This window comes from Oncorhynchus keta, chromosome 1, assembly GCF_023373465.1.
Source record: "Oncorhynchus keta strain PuntledgeMale-10-30-2019 chromosome 1, Oket_V2, whole genome shotgun sequence".
Classification (NCBI taxonomy): Eukaryota; Metazoa; Chordata; class Actinopteri; order Salmoniformes; family Salmonidae; genus Oncorhynchus; species Oncorhynchus keta.
The window spans coordinates 31,023,289-31,043,341 of NC_068421.1; the positions used below are offsets into that span (position 1 = coordinate 31,023,289).

A 20,053-nucleotide genomic window follows, 5' to 3' on the forward strand; every position below is an offset into this window, starting at 1 on the left:
GGTTTCTTCGTCCTTCAGGCCCAAGGTCTGCAAGATCCACAGGTCCACAGAATCGGTACATGCTAGCTCCTCTTCGGGACAAAACTCCAGGGACAAGTTCCGGCAGGTCCGTTTCACCTGAGAACCAAGGAGCAGCTGACTGGCACTGAGGTTCCGGAATTCTCCAACACCATGCAGATTCTGGATATCAGAATTCCGCTTCCGGTTCATCCTCCCATCGCCACTCCGAGCAGAGAGAAGGCTCTATGGAAAAGGAGGAAGAAGCGAAAGAGACGGTTTGAGAGAAACTACACCTCTGTAAAGTGGGAATATTAAGTAAATGCACCATCATGTTGCAGGCAATATTCCCCCCAAAAATGTTGGGCACTGACCAAATTTCAAGTCTACTGAGCACAAACTTGAATGTTGTGAACACTAAGGCTGTACCTGCTTTAAGTTACAGTTAATAGTGGCCTACCTACTAAAACAATGGAGAAAATGCATCCCGTAACATTTGAACATGGAAATAGCTGTTCTATAATTCAGCATACAGTAGCAGCCAATGTGTTGTTGTTAGTGGAATTTCTAAATTCCTATATGTTTTATAGCCAAATCAAATTCGCACTTGCTCTAGTTCATTAATGAGGTGTAAGTTCATTAATTATGCATGAAGTAGATCGAGACCAGTCTTAAAAGCCAGGTAAACAGCGTTTAATTCAAGTGAGTACTAACCACATACACATATTTCCACAGGTTATAAACTGAAAATGACATCATCAGTTTCCCACACTCTCTCCGATTCCCACAATAGCCCAGTGTTTTCAGGTCCGGAGATGTCTTCTACTCCTCTCATAAACCAGACATTCCAATCTGTCTAAAAGACATCTTCTCCTCCAGAAATGGTACATCAAGGACCATTCTTATCTGTCAGAAAAGATACATCATCCCTCTCCCTTAAACTTCCCGCAAGGTACAGACAATTAATGTGTTTTCCTTACATTTTCATTAACAGCTTAACCAAGAGCCCATAGTATTAGAATAAATGGTTCTAATTAGAAATGTATACATAATTAATCATTTCAACTATAATTTCCTCCAACAGTTGTGTTCAATGTAGACCTACGTTCCATGAGACTTTTGAAAAAACATGCAAGGCTTCACATAAACCTGTTTATCCACTTGTCTTTCAGACAAGGAGGTGAATGAAAATGTTGTTGTGTTGTTTGATGCAAGAAACCACTTTACAAAATGAAATGCATTATTATTCCCATACCATTATTTAAGAGAATCAGAAAAATGATGCTACCCTCTGCCTATTGGCTCCTTTTAAAAACAAAAAAAGCTCTTTACCTGACTTTTCAAAGAAGCCTAGAAATGTACATGTTTTGTGCTCTTGTAGGAAGCAATCACTCCCCTATTGCTGACTACAAATGACCTATAACTGGGCTAATAACTCACAAACTAACAAAGGATATTAACAAAATGTGCACACGTGGCTACATGCTACTCTCACTTTGATCTCAAAACAAGCGCATCCACTCAAGACCACTCATGCTTTAATGCTTTAAACAGTCCAGTTCAAAATAAATGACAGATCCATATATGGTAATGGTTCAATTGCATTTATAAACTTGGTGGGTTGAGCCCTGAATTGAATGCTGATTGGCTGACAGCCGTGGTATATCAGACTGTATACCATGGGTATGACAAAACATGCATTTCTACTACTCTAATTATCTTGGTAACCAGTATAAAATAGCAATATTTGCTCGGGAGTTTGTGGTATATTGCCAATATACCACGGCTAAGAGCTGTGTCTAGCATAGGAATCGTCCTTAGCTGTGGTATATTAACCATATACAACACCCCCTCGGGCCTTATTGCTTAAATAAGCCTACTGCAGTTCTGATTGGTTATGCCGCACCGGTCTGTGTAGAGCATGTCAACACTAATATTGTGTTGATTTGATCACAATTGCCACAGTAAATGGAAACGTTGACAGTGTTAACTATCAAGAAAAAATCTAGAAAGTTGAGTGAAGTTCAATCTCGTGCCTCTCTCCATGGGCTGATACTGCATTTCTTCTACCCCGCAGTCCAAGGGGAGCGGAGTGGCAGTCTCGGGTCTGCTGCGCGCCAGGGGGACACGCGCAGCTTAGAGTGAACATTGGTTGCAGGCTTTCCAAAGGGCAACCTTATTTACTATGCTATGTTTAGAGATGAACCTTTAGAAAAACTCAGATGAAATTAATCAACCAATTCATCCATGAAGTAATTACCTTAGTTTTTTCCTCCAAGGCTTTCACACATGAAGAGTTTAAGAATTCTTTTAGATTGTTATTTTCCTCTTGCAGTCTTGCCAGTTCCTCCTCTCTTTGTATCAATGTGTCTTGAAGCTTAGGAAAATTAAGGAAAAATGTATAAATATCAACAGTACAAATGATATCTTCATTATTTTATTTACTCATTTGAATATATATACACATATAGACACACACACACACACACACTACCGTTCAAAAGTTTGAGGTCACTTTGAAATGTCCTTTTTGAAAGAAAAGCACATTTTTTGTCCATTAAAACAACATAAAATTGATCAGAAATACAGTGTAGACATTGTTAATGTTGTAATTGACTATTGTAGCTGGAAACGGCAGATTTTCAATGGAATATCTACATAGGCGTACAGAGGCTCATTATCAGCAACCATCACTCCTGTGTTCCAATGGCACGTTGTGTTAGCTAATCCAAGTTCATAATTTTAAAAGGCTAATTAATCATTATAAAACCCATTTGCAATTATGTTAGCACAGTTGAAAACTGTGGTACTGATTAAAGAAGCAATGATACTGGACTTCTTTAGACTAGTTGACTATCTGGAGCATCAGCATTTGTGGGTTCGATTACAGGCTCAAAATGGCCAGAAACAAAGAACTTTCTTCTGAAACTCGTCAGTCTATTCTTGTTCTGAGAAATGAAGGCTATTCTATGTGAGAAATTGCCAAGAAACTGAAGATCTCGTACAACGCTGTGTACTACTCCCTTCACAGAACCTCTCAAACTGGCTCTAACCAGAATAGAAAGAGTGGGAGGCCCCGGTGCACAACTGAGCAAGGGGACAAGTACATTAGAGTGTCTAGTTTGAGAAACAGACACCTCACAAGTCCTCAACTGGCAGCTTTATTAAATAGTACCCGCAAAACACCAGTCTCAACATCAACAATGAATAGGTGACTCCGGGACAGTGTCACCAACAAAGCACCGTCACACCATAACACTTCCTCCTCCATGCTTTACGGTGAGAAATACACATGCAGATATCTGTTCACCAACACCGCATCTCATAAAGACATAGCGGTTGGAATCAAAAATCTCCAATTTGGAGAAAGGGCAAATTTTTCCACTTGTCCATTGCTCGTGTTTCTTGGAAAAAGCAAGTCTCTTCTTCTTATTGGTGTCCTTTAGTAGTGGTTTCTTTGCAGCAATTCAACCATGAAGGCCTGATTCACACAGTCTCCTCTAAACAGTTGATGTTGAGATGTGTCTGTTACTTGAACTCTGTGAAGCATTTATTTGGGCTGCCATCTGAGGTGCAGTTAACTCTAATACACGTATCCTCTGCAGCAGAAGTAACTCTGGGTCTTCCTGTCCTGTGGCAGTCCTCATGAGAGCCAGTTTCATCATAGAGCTTGATGCTGCAACTACACTTGAAGAAACTTTCAAAGTACTTCAAATTTTCCGTATTGACTGACCTTCATGTCTTAAAGTAATGATGGCGTTTCTCTTTGCTTATTTGAGCTGTTCTTGCCATAATATGGACTTGGCTTTTTACCAAATAGGGCTATCTTCTGTATACCATCCCTACCTTGTCATAACACAACTGATTGGCTCAAACGCATTACGAAAATAAATTCCACAACATAACTTTTAACAAGGCACACCTGTTAATTGAAATGCATTCCAGGTGACTACCTCACAAAGCTGGCCGAGAGAATTCCAAGAGTGTGCAAATCTATCATCAAGGCAAAGGGTGGCTACTTTGAAGAATTGCACATATATTTTGATTTGTTTAGTAAACACTTTTTTGGTTACTACATGAATCCATGTGTGTTATTTCATAGTTTTGAGGTTTCACTATTATTCTACAATGTAGAACATAGTAAAAACAAAGAAAACCCCTGGAATGAGTAGGTGGGTCCAAACTTTTGACAAGTACCGTAAGTATTCAGACACTTTGCTATGAGACTCGAAATTGAGATCAGGTAGCATTCTGTTTCCATTTATCATCCTCGAGATGTTTCTACAACTTGATTGGAGTCCACCTGTGGTAAATTCAATTGATTCAACATGATTTTGAAAGACACACACCTGTCTGTATAAGGTCTCACAATTCACAGTGCATGACAGAGCAAAAACCAACCCACTACTAAAGGAAATAAAGGTGAAATAAAAATAAAAGAGGTTTAAGCAATTGTCCGTAAAGCTCCAAGACAGGATTGTGTCGAGGCACAGATCTGGGGAAGGGTACCAAAACATTTCTGCAGCATTGAATGTCCCCAAGAACACTGTGGACTTCATCATTCTTAAATGGAAGAAGTTTGGAACCACCTAGTGTTACAACTTCTAATGATAACACTCATACATCGATAACAGGAAACAAGCCCGCACAAATACCCAGCGGGCCTAGTGCCCTTAAATAGCCTACAAACAAAACCTAACTCAAAACAGGTGTACTCAATTAAACCCAATAAACAGAAAGGGAATCGATGGCAGCTAATAGGCCGGCGACGACGACCGCCGAGCGCCGCCCGAACAGGAAGAGGCACCATCTTCGGCGAGATTCGTGACACCTAGACTCTTCCTACAGTCGTAGCCAAACGTTGACACAAATATTAATTTCCACAATGTTTGCTGCTTCAGTGTCTTTAGATATTTTTGTCCGATGTTACTATGGAATACTGAAGTATTATTACAAGCATTTCATAAGTCTCAACGGCTTTTATTGACAATTACATAAAGTTGATGCAAAAAGTCAATATTTGCAGTGTTGACCCTTCTTTTTCAAGACCTATGCAATCCACCCTGGCATGCTTCTGGGCCACATCCTGACTGATGGCAGCCCATTCTTGCATAATCAATAGTTGGAGTTTGTCAGAATTCGTGGGTGTTTGTTTGTCCACCCGCCTCTTGAGGATTGACCACAAATTCTCAATGGGATTAAGGTCCGAGGAGTTTCCTGGCCATGGACCCAAAATATTGATGTTTTGTTCCCCGAGCCACTTAGTTATCACTTTTGCCTTGTGGCAAGGTGCTCCGTCATGTTGGAAAAGGCATTGTTCATCACCAAACTGTTCCTGGATGGTTGGGAGAAGTTGCTCTCGGAGGATGTGTTGGTACCATTCTTCATTCATGGCTGTATTCTTAGGCAAAATTGTGAGTGAGCCCTTGGCTGAGAAGCAAACCCACACATGAATGGTCTCAGGATGGTTTACTATTGGCATGACACAGGACTGATGGTAGCACTCGCCTTATCTTCTCCGTACAGGCTTTTTTTCCGGATGCCCCAAACAATCGGAAAGGGGATTCATCAGAGAAAATTACTTTACCCCAATCCTCAGCAGTCCAATGCCTGTACCTTTTGCAGAATATCAGTCTGTCCCTGAATTATTTTCCTGAAGAGAAATGGCTTCTTTGCTGCCCTTCTTGACACCAGGCCATCCTCCAAAATTCTTTGCATCACTTTGCGTGCCGATGCAGTCACACCTGCCTGCTGCCATTCCTGAACAAGCTCTGTACTGGTGGTGCCCCGACCCCGCAGCCAAATCAACTTTAGGAAACGGTCCTGGCGCTTGCTGGACTTTCTTGGGCGCTCTGAAGCCTTCTTCACAACAATTTAACCTCTCTCCTTGAAGTTCTTGATGACCCGATAGATAAATGGTTGATTTAGGTGCAATCTTACTGGCAGCAATATCCTTGCCTGTGAAGCCCTTTTTGTGCAAAGCAATGATGACTGCACGTGTTTCCTTGCAGGTAACCATGGTAGACAGAGGAAGAACACTGATTCCAAGCACCGCCCTCCTTTTGAAGCTTCCAGTCTGTTATTGAAACTCAATCAGCATATGACAGAGTGATCTCTAGTCTTGTCCTCAACCATCACACCTGTGTTAACGAGAGAATCCCTAACATGATGTCAGCTGGTCCTTTTGTGGCAGGGCTGAAATGCAGTGGAAATGTTTTTGGGGGGATTCAGTTCATTTGCATGGCAAAGAGGGACTTTGCAATTAATTGCAATTCATTTGATCACTCTTCATAACATTCTGGAGTATATGCAAATTGCCATCATACAAACTGAGGCAGCAAACTTTGTGAAAATTTATATTTGTGTCATTCTCAAAACTTTTGGCCACAACTGTAGACCTGGCCGCCTGGCCAAACTCAACAATCGGGGAAGAAGGGCCTTGGTCTTGGAGGTGACAAAGAACCGGATGGTCACTCTGACCGAGCTCCAAAGTTCCTCTGTGGAGATGGGAGAACCTTCCAGAAGGACAACCATCACCAATCAGGCCTTTATGGTAGAGTGGCCAGACGGAAGCCACTACTCAGTAAAAGTCACATGACAGCCTGCTTGTAGTTTGCCAAAAGGCACCTAGAGGTCTCTCAGACCATGAGAAACAAAATGCTCTGGTCTAATTAAACCATGATTGAACTCTTTGGCCTGAATGACTAGTGTCACATCTGGAGGAAAACTGGCACCATCCCTACGGTGAAGCATGGTGGTGGCAGCATCATGCTGTGGGGATGTTTTTCAGCGGCAAGGACTGGGAGACTATTCAGGATTGAGGGCAAGATTAATTGAGCAAAGCACAGAGAGATATATCCTTGATGAAAACCTGCTCCAGAGAACATTCCAACAGGACAACGCAGGAGTGGCTTTGGGACAAGACTGAATGTCCTTGATTGGCCCAGCCAGAGCCCGGACTTGAACCTGAACGAACATCTCTGGAGAGTCCTGAAAATAGCTATGCAGCAACGCTCCCCATTCAACCTGACAGAGCTTGAGAGGATCTGCAGAGAATAATGGGAGAAACTCCCCAAATACAGGTGTACCAAGCTTGTAGCGTCATACCCAAGAAGACTCGAGGCTGTAATAACTGCCAAAGGTGCTTCAACAAAGTATTGAGTAAAGGGTCTGAATACGTAGGAAAAACTGTTTTTGCTTTGTCATTATGGGGTATTGTATGTAGAAAAAAAATACAATTGAATCAATTTTAGAATAAGGCTGTAACGTAACAAAATGTAGAAAAAGTCAAGGGGTCTGAATACTTTCCGAATGCACTATAAAAGTGTTAAGTGCCTGGTAAGGGGCTTGAATGCCTTGAAAAGACCCAACGGCAGGTAGCACATGAGATTCTGATGAAAGAACCCCTCCATTTTTTTGTGTGTAAATACCTGCTTGTTTCTCTGCAAATGTGGCGACAGGTGGTCATTCCAGTTGGGGTCAGGTGGAGAGGTCCCACAGTCCAAGCGGGAGAGGAGTTCTAGGTGGGAGAGGAGACAGAGACATGACCCTAAATATCAAAAATATAATACCAATAATACCATTCAGGGACTAAACTCAACCGCATGATGTACATTACATCCATGGAGTTGAGTGGAGACGAGAGTTTGTGGAGTTAACCTCCAACTACTTAGAGTCGCTGTGTGTCCTCTGTAGCTGCATGCCTTTCTGTTAGCTGAAATCCATACTTTTTAATAAAACGTTAATCAAATACAACCACTGATGCTGTTGCTCTAAATGGCAACGAAGTGTGAATGCGCATGTGCCAATTGAATCTCAATGAGCAAACAGTCGGTGGTTGTATTTGATTAACGATTCACTAAAAATTATGGATTTCAGCAAAGAAAGAAACTCACTCAGCTACAGTGGACCAACATAGGTACACGGTAAGGGTTTAACAATTTACCATTTAAAAGTATCGATTGCACAGCGACTCGAAATAGTCAGAGATTCACTTCACAAACTTTAGTCTCGACTCAACTCCGTGGATGTGATGCACATCAGCAAGAGCTATAGGCCTACATGAGTAAATAGTGGGTACAGTATAAAGAAAAGAAAGAAAGAAAGGAAACAGACAGAAGACAGGACGTTCGATCAATCATATTCTGACATCCAAATGCGGATAATTCCAGTGATAAACGTGCCAGCCCAACGGAGTCTCACGCTGAACATAGCATATCGCTATGCTAAGTAAAAATGTATTTTAAACAAATTACGCCGCTGTGTCCTGCTGGCAGGCTGTGTTGTCCGGGGAACCAGCAGCCCAAAAAGAGGCCAGAGTCACCATGGAAACATCAACACTGTCTGCTAACGTTGGGGCGGGGTAATGGCAGTCGTAGAGTTGGCCCCCTACGAAGCTCAGATCTTGGCAAGTCTGGGCAGTGCGCTGTAAAACAAATAGGCACGAGGGATAGCTCATCAATAAAGTCATAGCTTATCAATTAAAGGCCTTAAAGTAGATAGCCTAAAGTAGACCATATTTGTTCAGTCGAACTATCAAAAATGTCATATTGGAAGTATATCATTGCATATTATAGCATGTTCATGATCATCAATTGTGACAATAATTGATCACCTAATGCAGATAGATGTAATGAATTGTGATCTGTCTGTCTCTCTTGTATGGAACTATCACATATTGGCTTCAAGGAACCTTAGATGCAACATCCTTATTTGATGTGAATTCCAGTTATATCGAATAAATTCAACTACCAGATGTGTTTAAAATATAACTAAATAAGTAGATTACCTCAAGCTATCTGCAATTTCCCATGTCGTAATATGAAATGCGTAGAAGGTTCCTCGACAGTTGTAGCGGTCAGCATCATCTACCTGTTTCGTCCGACTTATCCAAACTGTGCAAATTCCTGATCCCTTGGCACGTTCACAAAATCTCAGCACTTCAGTCAACAGTGTAGACCACGCTATGTTATATACAACTTTGCATCAAACTTAAATACAGTGCATTTGAAAAGTGTTCAGACTCCTTGACTTTTTCCACATTTTGTTATGTTACAGCCTTATTCTAAAATAGATTTTTTTTAATTCTCTCCTCATCAATCTACAGACAATACCCCATAATAACAACAAAGTAAAAACAGGTTTTTAGAAATGTGTGTGTCGACTGTGGGACATATATATATATATATATATATGGTCCCACAGTTGACAGTGCATGTCAGAGCAAATATATATATTATATATACATAAGTATTCAGACCATTTTCTCAGTACTTTGTTGAAGCACCTTCTGGCAGCATTTACAGCCTTGAGTCTTTTTAGGTATGACGCTACAAGTGTGGCACACCTGTATTTGGGGGGTTCCTCCCAATCTTCTCTGCAGATCCTATCAAAGTCTGTCAGGTCCAATGGGGAGCGTCACTGCACAGCTATTTTCAGGTCTCAGAAGAGATGTTTAATCGAGTTCAAGTCCGGGCTCTGGCTGGGCCACTCGATGATATTTAGAGACTTGTCCCAAAGCCACTGCTTCGTTGTCTTGGCTGTGTGCTTAGGGTCGTTGTCCTGTTGGAAGGTGAACCTTCGCCCCAGTCTGAAGTCCTGAGCGCTCTGGAGCAGGTTTTCATCAAGGATCTCTCTGTGCTTTGCTCCGTTCATCTTTCCCTCAATCCTGACTGGTTCCCCAGTCCCTGCCGCTGAAAAACATCCCCACAGCATGATGCTGCCACCACCACAACTTCACCGTTGGGATGGTGCCAGATTTCCTCCAGATGTGATGCTTGGCATTCAGGCCAATCATGGTTTCATCAGACCAGAGAATCTTCTTTCTCATGGTCAGAAAGTCCTTTAGGTGCCTTTTGGAAAACTCCAAGCAGGCTGTGACGTGCCTTTTACTGAAGAGTGGCTTCCCTCTGGCAACCACCATGAATGCCTGATTGGTGGAGTACTGCAGAGATGGGTGTCCTTCTGGAAGGTTCTCCCATCTCCACAGAAGAACTCTGGAGCTCTTTGTGTCCCTCGACACAATCCTGTCTCAGAGCTCTACAGACAATTCCTTAGACCCCATGGCTTGGTTTTTGCTCTGACATGCACTGTCAACTGTGGGACCCTATATAAAAAGGTGTGTCCCTTTCCAAATCATGTCGAATGAATTGAATTTACCACAGGTGGACTCCAATTGAGTTGTAGTAATTGAATGGAAACAGGATGCACCTGAGCTCAATTTTGAGTCATTGCAAATGGTCAGAATACTTGTGTAAATAAGGAATTTCAGTTTTTTATTTTAAATAAATGTGGAAACATTTCTAAAAACCTGTTTTCGCTTCGTCATTATAGGGTATTGTGTGTAGATTGTTGACGGAAAACATTCATTTAATCAATTTTAGAATAAGGCTGTAACGTAACAAAATCTGGAAAAGGGGAAGGGTTCTGAATATTTTCCGAATGCACAGTACATCTTTTTTAAAATAAAACTAGTCACATGCAAGTCTGCAATAGCACTAAATTACCAGGGAACACAATCACAATGTGCTGATGAACATTAAAGGCCCAGTGCAGTCAAAAATGTGATTTCTCTGTGTTTTATATACAGTACCAGTCAAACGTTTGGACACACCTACTCATTCAATGGTTTTCTTTAAATTGTACAATTTTCTATATTGTAGAATAATAGTGAAGACATCAAAACCATGAAATTACACATATGCCTGGAGTGTACAAAGCTGTGATCAATGCAAAAGGTGGCTACTTTGAAGAATTGCAAATATAAAACATATTTTGATTTGTTTAACACTTTTTTTGGTTACTACATGATTCCATATTTGTTATTGCATAGTGTTGATGTCTTCACTATTATCCTACAATGTAGAAATGAGTACAAATAAAGAAAAACCCTGGAATGAGTAGGTGTGTCCAAACTTTTGACTGGTACTGTATACTTCCACAGAATAATACTGTGAAATTGTGAAAACAATGGCAATGCACTTTTGAAAAAAGACTGTTTGAAAAGACTGCCTGAAATTTCAGCCTGTTTTTGTGGGATGACATCACCAGGCAGTAAATTGGTTAATAGACCAATAAGAAAGAGAGTTCCAAACCTCTCTGCCGATAACAGCTAGTTTTCAGTTTTCCCCTCTCCACCCAGACCACTCCCAGACAGTCCTAGCAAAAATCATCCTTGAGAAATTGGTATTTGCCAAGAAGCCATTTTTGTTTCTTTTTGATAATTTTAATTGAAAAATAATCGCTGTAAGGTACTTCATTTTCATCCAGATATGATTTGACATTGAGATAAATACAGCTGTATTAGACCTTTTAACTCAAGAAAAAGTTGATTTTATTAGGAAAATGTTTAAGTGTTAAATTATGTGCCCAGGACACTCACCATGGATCTGGTAGGGTTATACGGAGTAGATTGTGAGGGGATGCTCCGACAATGCTCCGAACCTGTAAAGAGAGCTGCTGCGTGGGTTGGGGGTCGGTGAGTATGTAGGCTACAACTAATCTTAATCGTGTAGTAGCAGTGACGCCTGAGCCCTATATCCCCTCCAAGCAATCTAATTTGATGATCTAAAGCTGTTAAACTTGTGATGTGTTATATTGGAGCGTTGGAGTAATTGTGCCGCCTTTTTCATTAAATCAGAATAAATCAAGTTAAGTTATGCACGTCACTTAATGCAGTAGCATACATTATTCTATTTCGCAAGGTGTGTGAGTATATAGCCGCATCATCAAGTAATTCTGCGAAGGAGGAGATATGATGGTGAGATAAAAATCCTCAGAGCGCACCTGTGCGCAGGACTCGGTCTATTGGATGGCACAGAGTTAATGTTTAAACCAAGAATAGATAGTTAAGAGAAATTAGGAATTAATTTAACCAACTGTGTGTCATGGGTAGACATGCATATACCCACACTTCCACGCAGCTTGCAGTTAAATTAAAGGTACCTTTGAGTGACACATTAACATGGTCTTGTATGGGAGATGAGGTGAGCATGAGAGAGGGGGGAGAGGGTATGGGTGTACTGTATTAATTGTAATTATGCTGGTGGTATATTTTCTGAATGATTTCTAGGTAAATATGTGCACTCGATCAATGGAACAGTATAAAGTTCGCTACATAATTGTTTATCGTTTTTTCACGCCTCAAATGAAGGAAGGTCCTGCGCCCTTTGGGGGGCTCGACCAGGGGTTTAATTGGTCCAGGTCCCACCTATGATCCAAATGAGAGCCAGGTGGAGCTGACACCCGATACCTTTGGTTAGTTGAATTATCAAATTAAAAATAGTTGTCCATTTTCCACAGCCAACAACACAAGTACGTAACAGCAAAGTCAGACAATCCCACAGTAGAACGAATGGTTTTTACCTATTCAATTGTTCAGCCTGTCGAATTCTATGCGAGAAAACAACATTCCTCTCAAGGCTCATTGAAATTGCAAGTGCCGCACACGGGGAGAAATGTACATGCCCAGTCATTGTACAATGTTCGTAATGTAGTCGTGGGAAAACACCTCTTTGAAAGCAGTTTTTATGCCCACTGTTAAAAGAGGAAGAACACAGCTTTATTGTGTTAGTAGGCTACACTTATTTCTCAAATCCAAGAAATTAATAAAATACACAATTTTAGAACCTGCATGGTCATGGTTTGTGGGTGTTAGCGCTCACCAATGCCGTTGAATGCGTAGGGAAGACGGGCTAAATCTAACCAGGGTCAGGTGTAACAGGTAGGCCTACATTATAATCACAGTACATGATATTTAGTTGGCTGAGTGCCAGTGGAATGTTTTTTGTGGGGGACATTCAACTCATCAATATGTTGCTAACTATATGTAGCAACACAATTCATGGTCTAGCTAATAGTTTCTGATCTAGCTAATAGTTAATCCAATTGGGTAAATGCAGATGGGCAACCCCTTAGCCTATTTATTTATAGACACTATGCTGCATCAGGTGATGATGCTTATTGCTAAATAGCACACCTGCCTAATAATAATGACCAATATGTTATTGGAGGGGGAAATTATATTTTAGAAGAATATCCTTTTAAAACGTCACCATCACTGACCTTCTCACAGTTATTCTCAACCCCCAAAAGTTGTTGGTCTCTCCGCGACCTGTAGTGTGCTGGAATATGTGCTTTTGTCAGTATATCTTGTTTAGGCTAGTATATTATATCAATTATTCCACAGTTAGCGCACCCAAATCAAATCGTCAACTAATCACCAAGCCCTTGACTAGGTGAGTTAGTTCAGGGCTACAGCAGAACTGTGAAACGGTTGGTGTTCCCCGAGGAGAGGTTAGAGAACCACTGGTCTAGCGGTTAGCGCGTTGGTCGCTGGTTCCAATAACCGAGCCGATAAGAAAAACATTTGCTCTGGGAGCATCATCCTACTATGGCTGACCCTGTAAAACAACACATTTCACAGCACCTATCCAGTCTATGTAACAATAAAAACTTGACATAATAAAATCGGTCTGCTGTGCAGTGCGTGACTGACTGTTATGCTCCTAATAATAGTCACCTTGGCTAATAACTAATTTATGAGACAAAATGTACTTACTATGATTGTGATTTGTGGTTGTCTCACCTAGGTAACGTAAGATGAATGTACTAAATGTAAGTTGCTCTGGATAAGAGTGTCAGCTAAACGACTCAAATGTACATGTAGTCTGAAGTTCTTGTTTAACCCTTCACCCAGCAGCTACAGTATGTGATGTGCTTATGACAACCTGGCATATTAGATCATATCAAAAAGCAAACCTCCTCCAAACAAAGGCTCGAGGTTCAGTCAGAACTCAACCCGGCAGGATATACAGTGCCGGGGAAAAGTATTTTCCCCCTTCCTTATTTTAAGGCAAGTCGTCCAGGTCCTGAGGCAGCAAAACATCTCCAAACCATCACACTGCCACCACTTGACCGTTGGTATGAGGTTCTTACTGTGGAATGCAGTGTTTGGTTTTTGCCAGGCATAATGTGACCCATGTCATCCAAAAAGTTATACTTTTGACTCATGTTCTTTCCATAGAGAATTATTCTAAGAGTCTTGTTGATCATCCAGGTGCTTTTTTGGCAAACTTGAGTCAACTTTTTGGATGACTTGGGTCACATTATGCCTTGCGAAAGAGCCTCATACCAATGGTCAAGCATGATGGTAGTGTGATGGTTTGGAGATGCTTTGCTGCCTCAGGACCGGGACGACTTGCCTTAATTGAAGTAACCATGATTTCTGCTATTTATCAGAGAATTCTACAGGAGAATGTCAGCCATCGAGGTTACCGAAGAACAGAGGAGGGTGTGTCACTGTCACGCTGTGTGTGTACAGTGCTGTAAAAAGGTTTGACCCCTTTCCAACATTCTTCCACAGAGATGTAATAGACTGATCAAAAACTACAAGAAGCATTTGGTTGCAGTCATTGCAGCTAAAGGTGGAACAACCAGCTATTAAGTTTAAGGGGGCAACTACTATTTCCACATGGGAATTGGGTGTTGCATAACTTAAATAAATAAGTATCCATTTTTTTGTTATTTGTAAACTCAGGTTCCCTTTATCTAATATTAGGTTTTGGTTGAAGATCTGATAACATGCAGTATTAAAAATATGAAAAAGTAGAGAAAATTAGAAAGGGGTCAAACCTTTTTACAGCACTGTACACACACTGCGTGATAGTGACACACCCTACTCTGTTCTTCGGTAACCTCGGGGCCCATAACCTGACCTGAACCAAGCCCCGGGCAAAGCCCCCAGTTTTCACAGGTAAGATCTTTACATAATATAAGAAGGGAAGGAGATAGAGGTGGTCTGGGATTACATGCAAATACACTAAGCCTGTTAGGCCTACTTCTTTTAACTTACAACCACAGGCTTTGAAGTAGTAGTAGACAGAGAGGTAGGAGAACAGGAATTCATGTAACAAAACTGTTATAAGCCCTTGTAGTGGTTTGTAGGATTTTGGACATTCTGATTCCGAAACGTGTGAGTGTAAACCAGTTCTGGGTTCTTTCAAACACTTTCTGGGTTCTTTCAAACACTCAACTTGATTTGAGCTTCAATTGATACATTTTCCAATGCTAGTAAAAATATAGCCATAATGCATAACAAAACACAGTTAGGCCTATTGTCCAATAGCCTCCCAGGGAGATTTTGTACATTAACTTCATAGACCGGGTAGATAATTGACTAACTTTGATAATCATAAGAGGGCTCAGGCTTTCTACCGAACCCACTACAAGACTCACAACACAAATGGGAACAGATTATCCGAACAAAATGATAAACATAGAAATTCCACAGAATTGGCCTCATCATACTACCAGCCCATGAGTAGTTCTCTGTCTGTTTGTATGAATGTCTGTAGCATTAGACCTACTTAGACCTATTGAGTTGCTCAACCAGCCCTGTTCTCATTCGCCAGTAAAGAAATTATTCATTCCAGAATCCAGACAAAAGCTACAAACACATAAAGCTGCTAGGCCTATGAATACAGGGTACCTTATCTGGCTTTTAGGAAAACAACCCTACTTCGAATAACACCTAATGTAGAGCTGGAGCAACCAGGCCTTCAGAAATGTCTGTACCTGAGGCCACATATAGTGGGTATCATAAGTATTCACCCCTTTGGATTTTTTTCCACATTGGGTTGCGTTACAAAGTGGTTTTGAAATGGATTTAATTGTGATCTTTTTTTGTCATTGAGCTACACAAAATACTCAATGTCAAAGTGAAAACGAATTTATACAAATTAATAAAAGTGAAATAAAACAATTGCTGTTTCATAACTATTCACTCCCTTTCTTTAGGCAACCCTAAATTAGTTCAGAATTAAAACGTGGCTTACAAATCACATAATAAGCTCCATGGACTCACTCCGTGTGAAACAATAGGGGTTGACATTTTTTTTTTAGGACAAACCTCTGTTCTGTCCCCCATACATACAACATCTGTAAGGTCCCTCAGTCAAGTATTACATTTATAGCACAGATCCAACAACAAAGCCCAGTGAGCTTTTCAAAATCCTAATAAAGACGGTAGAAATTGATAGATGGGTAACAATAACAAATCAGACATTGAATATCACTTTAAGCATATGGTCAAGTTAATAATTATGCTGTGGATGATGTATTAAACCACCCAGACAAATCACAGATAGTCATCGTTCTGAACTGAGCTGTCGGACAGGAAGACAACTGCTCAGGGATGTCACCATGAGGCCATTGCTGATTTTAAAACAGGGTTCAATGACTGAGTTCAATGAGTTTAATTGAATGACTGTGATGGGTGAAAACTGAGGATGGATCAACAACATTGTAGTAACTCCACAATGAGTTTGAGTTTATTTTCATTGTAAAAGTGAGGGTTTTAGCCATCTGAATAATTTTCAACCTCGGTCCCTGGGCATGTTATTAAAAACCATTACAACAACAATACAGACAAACAATGAGCAGTGAGCACATGCAGAGCAACATAGGACAAGCAACACGTAGCACGCAGACAGAGCAACATAGGACAAGCAACACGTAGCACGCAGACAGAGCAACATAGGACAAGCAACACGTAGCACGCAGACAGAGCAACATAGGACAAGCAACACGTAGCACGCAGACAGAGCAACATAGGACAAGCAACACGTAGCACGCAGACAGAGAAACATAGGACAAGCAACACGTAGCACGCAGACAGAGAAACATAGGACAAGCAACACGTAGCACGCAGACAGAGCAACATAGGACAAGCAACACGTAGCACGCAGACAGAGCAACATAGGACAAGCAACACGTAGCACGCAGACAGAGCAACATAGGACAAGCAACACGTAGCACGCAGACAGAGCAACATAGGACAAGCAACACAGACAGAGAAACATAGGACAAGCAACACGTAGCACGCAGACAGAGCAACATAGGACAAGCAACACGTAGCACGCAGACAGAGCAACATAGGACAAGCAACACGTAGCACGCAGACAGAGCAACATAGGACAAGCAACACGTAGCATGCAGACAGAGCAACATAGGACAAGCAACACGTAGCACGCAGACAGAGCAACATAGGACAAGCAACACGACAGAGAAACATAGGACAAGCAACACGACAGACAGAGAAACATAGGACAGACAGACAGAGCAACATAGGACAAGCAACACGTAGCACGCAGACAGAGCAACATAGGACAAGCAACACGTAGCACGCAGACAGAGCAACATAGGACAAGCACGCAGACAGAGCAACATAGGACAAGCAACACGTAGCACGCAGACAGAGCAACATAGGACAAGCAACACGTAGCACGCAGACAGAGCAACATAGGACAAGCAACACGTAGCACGCAGACAGAGCAACATAGGACAAGCAACACGTAGCACGCAGACAGAGCAACATAGGACAAGCAACACGTAGCACGCAGACAGAGAAACATAGGACAAGCAACACGTAGCACGCAGACAGAGCAACATAGGACAAGCAACAACAGACAGAGCAACATAGGCATGCAGACAGAGCAACATAGGACAAACAACACGTAGCATGCAGACAGAGCAACATAGGACAAGCAACACGTAGCACGCAGACAGAGCAACATAGGACAAGCAACACGTAGCACGCAGACAGAGAAACATAGGACAAGCAACACGTAGCACGCAGACAGAGCAACATAGGACAAGCAACAGAGCAACGTAGCACGCAGACAGAGCAACATAGGACAAGCAACACGTAGCACGCAGACAGAGAAACATAGGACAAGCAACACGTAGCACGCAGACAGAGAAACATAGGACAAGCAACACGTAGCACGCAGACAGAGAAACATAGGACAAGCAACACGTAGCACGCAGACAGAGAAACATAGGACAAGCAACACGTAGCACGCAGACAGAGCAACATAGGACAAGCAACACGTAGCACGCAGACAGAGCAACATAGGACAAGCAACACGTAGCACGCAGACAGAGCAACATAGGACAAGCAACACGTAGCACGCAGACAGAGCAACATAGGACAAGCAACACGTAGCACGCAGACAGAGCAACATAGGACAAGCAACACGTAGCACGCAGACAGAGCAACATAGGACAAGCAACACGTAGCACGCAGACAGAGCAACATAGGACAAGCAACACGACAAGCACGCAGACAGAGAAACATAGGACAAGCAACATAGGACAAGCAGCACGCAGACAGAGCAACATAGGACAAGCAACACGTAGCACGCAGACAGAGCAACATAGGACAAGCAACACGTAGCACGCAGACAGAGCAACATAGGACAAGCAACACGTAGCACGCAGACAGAGCAAGCAACATAGGACAAGCAACACGTAGCACGCAGACAGAGCAACATAGGGACAAGCACGCAGACAGAGAAACGCAACACGTAGCACGCAGACAGAGCAACATAGGACAAGCAACACGTAGCACGCAGACAGAGCAACATAGGACAAGCAACACGTAGCACGCAGACAGAGCAACATAGGACAAGCAACACGTAGCACGCAGACAGAGCAACATAGGACAAGCAACACGTAGCACGCAGACAGAGCAACATAGGACAAGCAACACGTAGCACGCAGACAGAGCAATAGCACAAAAAGCAACAAAACTAAATACATAAAGGCAACAAAGTGTTTCCACACCTCACAAGCTACACACAACTGATAACATGGAAAGTGACAATACACAGCTAGGGATTATGTTCACAAGTCTGATTGTCCTTTATCCATGTCTTTATATTTTATGTGAAGGTGTGATAGGTGGTGCAAGACATGGGAAGCACTCACAGAGAGCATACTTGCAGACAGTGTTTCTCACATTGAGATGCAAATATGAGTCACTGAGCCATTTTGTAAAATGGACCATTACAGTAGTGAGTTTTTGTACAGCTTGTCTGCTCTTTGCATGCACATACAATGCATTCGGAAAGTATTCAGACCCCTTGACCTTTTCCACATTTTGTTACGTTACAGCCTTATTCTAAAATGGATTAAATACATCTTTTCCCTCATCAATCTACACACAATACCCCATAACTACAACGGGAAAACAGGTTCTGAATTGTTTGTAAATGTAATTTACAAATAAAAACAGATATCTCTTATTTACATAAGTATTCAGACCCTTTGCTATGAGACTTGAAATTGAGCTCAGGTCCATCCTGTTTCCATTAATCATCCTTGAGATGTTTCTACAACTTGATTGGAGTCCACCTGTGGTAAATTAAATTGATTGGACATGATTTGGAAAGGCACACATCTCTCTCTCTCTCTCTCTCTCTCTCTCTCTCTCTCTCTCTCTCTCTCTCTATATATATATATATATATATATATATATATAAAGGTCTCACAGTTGACAGTGCATGTCAGAGCAGAACCCAAGCCATGAGGTCTAAGGAATTGTCCGTAGAGCTCAGAGACCGGATTGTGTCGGGGCACAGATCGGTGGAAGGGTAACAAAACATTTCAGCAGGATTGAAGGTCCCCAAGAACACAGTGGCCTCCATCATTCTTAATTGGAAGAAGTTTGTAACCACCAATACTCCTCCAAGAGCTGGCCGCCTGGCCAAACTGAGCAATCGGGGGAGAAGGGCCTAGCTCAGGGAGGTGACCAAGAACCCGATGGTCACTCTGACAGAACTCCGGAGTTCCTCTGTGGAGATGGGAGAACTTTCCAGAAGGACAACCATCTCTGCAGCACTCCACCAATCAGGCCTTTATGGTAGAGTGGCCAGTCGGAAGCCACTCCTCAGTAAAAGGCACATGACAGAAACAAGATTCTCTGGTCTGATGAAACCAAGATTCAACTATTTGGCCTGAATGACAAGTGTTACATCTGGAGGAAACCTGGCACCATCCCTACGGTGAAGCATGGTAGTGGCAACATCATGCTGTGGGGATGTTCTTCAGTATCAGGGACTGGGAGACAAGTCAGGATTTAGGGATAGATGAACGGAGCAAAGCACAGAGAGATCCTTGATGAAAACCTGCTCCAGAGCGCTCAGGACCTCAGACTGGGGCGAAGGTTCACCTTCCAACAATGACTCTAAGTATACAGCCAAGACAACGCAGGACT

At 42.0% G+C, this 20,053-nt stretch overlaps 1 protein-coding gene across 1 annotated transcript in view; it reads left to right on the forward strand.

Annotated features, from left to right (window-relative positions):
• The first annotated feature begins 7,510 nt into the window (after positions 1-7,510).
• The window catches only part of crybb1l3 (crystallin, beta B1, like 3), a 28,664-nt gene continuing 16,121 nt past the window's right edge, over positions 7,511-20,053 (forward strand). Inside the window, exon 1 of the mRNA XM_035758713.2 lies at positions 7,511-7,922. The gene's annotated coding sequence lies outside the window, so the exon portion shown is untranslated. The remainder of the gene's footprint in view (positions 7,923-20,053) is intronic.